This window comes from Elephantulus edwardii, unplaced genomic scaffold, assembly GCF_000299155.1.
Source record: "Elephantulus edwardii isolate Elephantulus edwardi_28Jun2011 unplaced genomic scaffold, EleEdw1.0 scaffold00008, whole genome shotgun sequence".
Classification (NCBI taxonomy): Eukaryota; Metazoa; Chordata; class Mammalia; order Macroscelidea; family Macroscelididae; genus Elephantulus; species Elephantulus edwardii.
The window spans coordinates 2,019,720-2,023,953 of record NW_006399758.1 but is presented as its reverse complement, the minus strand read 5'-3'; positions in this window follow the sequence as shown (position 1 = coordinate 2,023,953).

The window sequence follows — 4,234 nt, the reverse complement described above, 5'->3', positions numbered from 1 at the left end:
TTGTGATCCTCACAGACAGTTGTCTTCATAGACCATAGATAATAAAGCACAAGTAAGTATTTTTCTGGTGTTTTCCACTTTCAGCCAATATTGGTTTTACATCAGCATTGATATCCCTCATGCCGTGACCTCTTCTGAATCCAGCTTGAATTTCTAGAAGTTCCCTATTAATGTACTGTCTCAGCTGTTTTTAAAATAATCTTTGGCCTGACTTTACATGCATGTGATATTAATGACATTGTCCAGTAATTTCCAAACTCTTTAAATCACCTCTTTAAAAAAATAGAAGATAAATATGGATCGATCTCTTCCAGTCAGTTGGCCAAGAGACTATCTTCCAAGTTTCTTGGCATAGGTAATTGAACATGTTTAGGGCTGCATCCATTTGTTGAATCACCTCAGTTGATATTTTGTCAATTCCTCGGGACTTTCCTTTTACCCCATGTCTTCAGTGCAGCTTCAGCTTCTACCTTCATAACCGCATTTCTTGATCTTTTAGTATTTCTTGAGGTGGTGCAATGTTGACCAACTCTTTTTGATGCAGTGATGCTGTGTATTCCTTCCATATATTTTTATGTTTCCTGCCTCATTCATGATTTTCCACACAGACCCCTTCAATATTACAACTCAAGGCTTGAATTTGTTCTTCAGTTCTAACAGGTTAAGAAATACAGAGCATGTTCAATCGCTTCCTGGACTTTTGGCTAAGATCAAGTGAAGAAATACCAAGCATGTTCTAAAATAAGAGACAAAAATACTAAAGTGAGAGAGAGAAACAGAATATTTCAAAGGGAAGCTGGAGAAGACAAAGTAAAGCATTACAAAGAAATGTGCAAAGAGCTGCAAGTAGTTCCAAGTTTTACACGTCTCCAGTTAGCAGTGATTTCCTGAACTACACAAATGAGGGAGAGAACTGCTTAAGAAGAATGCATGATTAGATATTATTTGTATGAAAACAATCATGAATAAGAGCTGCATAGTATAGTGGACTGGGGTGGGGATTGTATAACAAAGACAGTTTTCTGGTGGTTTTTTTTTTTCAAAGAGAAAAGTGAACTGGGGGTGAAGGGTGGGCAGGGAGGAAAAATGCAACAATGAATGAATGGAAATCCATTTTCTCTGTAAACTTTCATTAAGATCTCAATTAAATAAGAAAAAAGTCCAGGATTATTACTATATAGCATGGTCTAGATTCTCACCTTCACTAGAGAAAGAACTCAACCAGAAAATTCTGGCCAAGTTAACAAAAGAAAGTCACTTTGACTAGCAGGAATACTGGCCAGTGTTTCTGCCAGAGACATCAGGCACTCCATGGGATAAAGGGGGATGTGGTGGTGTTTCTGGCTTTGAAAGGGGTGAAATGTACAAGAGGCCAGGTAACCAATCAGGTTGTGAGACTCAGCCTGTTCTCTAATTTGGACCTTAAGAATTGTGATTTTTCTAGTTGCACGTGCAGCTGCCTTTTCAAGATGGAGTTGGTGCAAAGGATTCTGGGATCCATGGTTCTAGTTATTTGGGATGATTCTCATGTACTGTATAACAAAATCCTTCAGCTTCACTTTGAGCTTTGCAATGTCAGCTCTTGGTCACAAGTGGTGTTTCTGTGCATGTGCCAAACACTGATTTGAACTGGTTTCACTTCAGAACAGATTTTCAGGAAGTTATGAGTAAGGCTTTGTGCTGTCAACACAAAAGTGGCTGGTTCATATCCACTAGTGGCTTTCCAGGAAAAAGACGAGCAATCCCCTTCCATATGATTTGTAGCCTCTGAAAATCCACTGAAACATCAGCTCTGAGTCATTTTCAACCTGACAGCAATGAATGAAAGTCAATCTATAAAGAATAATATCTTATTACGAGGAAACCTTAGTAATCCCTTGACATAAATGATTAGCAGCTACTAGGACAATTACAGGGAGCGCTGGTGGTCTAGTGTTAAGAAATTGCACTGCAATCTCAAAGGCCCATGTTTTGAATCTACCAGCTGCTTTGTGGGAGGATAGGCAATCTCTTCCCATGTGATTAACTGCCTCTGAAAACTTCCTGGATGGTCAGCTATGGGTTGTCCTCAGACACAGAACAATTGTAGGATATAAAGAAGGGCTGGGAGTGACATTCCCAGAGTGAGTACATAGGTTTTTACAAAGATCTATGCATCAGAAAGGTGAACAATGACTAGGGATGACAGAAGAATTGATGCCTTTGAGCTGTGGTGCAGGAGAAAAGCACTGACTATACCATGGACTGCTAGAAGAACAAATAGGTCCATCCCAGAGAGAATGAGACCAAGGTGCTCCTTGGAGGCAAGGATTCTGAAGCTTTGTCTGACATACTTTGGACATGTTGTAAGGCAGGACCAGTCCTTGGAGACGTCATGCTTGGTAGTGTGGAGGGAAAGCACAAGAGAGGAAGATCCTTGATGAGGTGAATTGATTCAGTGACTGTAGTAATGGGGGTAGGTGTGTCAAAGGCAATAATGTTGGCACAGGATAGAGCAGGGTTTAGGGCTGTTGTACGTAGAGTCACTATGAGATGCAGGTGACTCAATGGCACGTAACAACAATGAATAACAAATGCCATTATTACGCAACAATAACTACCTTCTCCCTGTCAAGATTATCTTTCTTAACTGAGGTGAAAACTAAGCAGGGAACTAATAATGTCTGTTGATGAGTTGATTAATTCTCATCACATATGCCATTTCTGAGAAAAACCTCTTCACCCAAAGATACACAAATATGCTTATTGTCAAAGGAATAGGCAAGTGGGTACAACTTCTTGGAATTTTCATGCTATTCCTAGGAAGTGAATCTAAATTCCTAGAATCTGTAATAGGACAGCTGTTGACGCATTCTGTTAGCTCCTGGGCTTCCAACTCAGCTTTCTAATAGCTGAAACTCATCATGTTCTCCAGTGCTGATCGACCCACCAGGCACAAGCTTGTTACCAGGGTCAGAAAGAAGCAAACCTGGTTAGGGTTTTCTCTTTTACTTTTAAGTAAATCTGTGGTATTCATGTATCTCCATTCCTGGGATGTTGTCCAGATTCATCTTGCCTTCTCATGCAGCTGATCCTTGTAAGGCAAGCACTTTGCTTACTAAGAAATGCTGATAAAAAATAAATTACCTTGCTCATGGATAGGAAGACTCAATATTTTGAAAAGACAATCCTACCAAAGGCAATTTACACGTTCAATGCAAACCCAATACAGATACAAATTCCATTGGTGGAAAAGGCAATCTCCAATTTTACTTGGAATGGAAAGAGGCTCAGAATAAGCAAAGCACTCCTTAAAAAGAGAAACAAGGTAGGAGGCATCTCACTATCTGAATTCAAATCCTACTACACTTCCATGGTGGTCAAGACAGCATGGTACTGGTATAATAATAGACACACAAATGGAGTAGAGCTGAGAACCTGGAAATCAGCCCATCTACCTATGGTCAACTGATTTTTGAAAAGGAGATGAAATCAGTGAAGTGGGGAAACGACAGCCCTTTTTAACAAATGGTGCTGGCAAAATTGGAAAACTATCTGCAGAAACTCAAGCAAGATCCATACCTCACCCCATACACAAAAACCAACTGAAAGTGGATCACGGACCTAGGTCTAAAACCAAGGACTATAAACTTCATTAAGGATAAGCTTGGAAGAACTCTAGAAGTCCTAATCCACAACATCAACAGTCTTCCAAGCATCCTGAAAAACCTACAACCAGGAGAGGATAAAATAGATAAATGGTACCTTCTAAGAATCAAATCCCTATGCACATCCAAAAACTTCTCCAATAGGGTAAAAAGGTAAGCCACAGACTGGAAAAAAAATTTGGTAATGACATGTCAGATAAGTGACTTATATCTAGAATTTATATAATACTCAAGGACCACAAGAAGATAAACAACCCTATTGAAAAATGGGCCCAGGATATGAACAGACACTTCACCAAAGAAGACATTCAGATGGTGAACGAACACATGAAGAAATGTTTAAAATCCCCAGCTCTAAGAGAGATGCAAATCAAAACAACTATGAGATATCATCTCAGCCCAGTGAGAATAGCAAAATTCAACAAAAAAGCAAATATCAAATGCTGGAGAGGTTGGGGGAGACTGAGAAAGAGGGGATGAATAATGTATACTGAATTGAAACAGATAAGGAAGATAACTGTTTAAAAAGGATATATGTTAGGTATTATTGTCATGACAGGAGTTCAGAATGAAGGCTGCATAGTGGG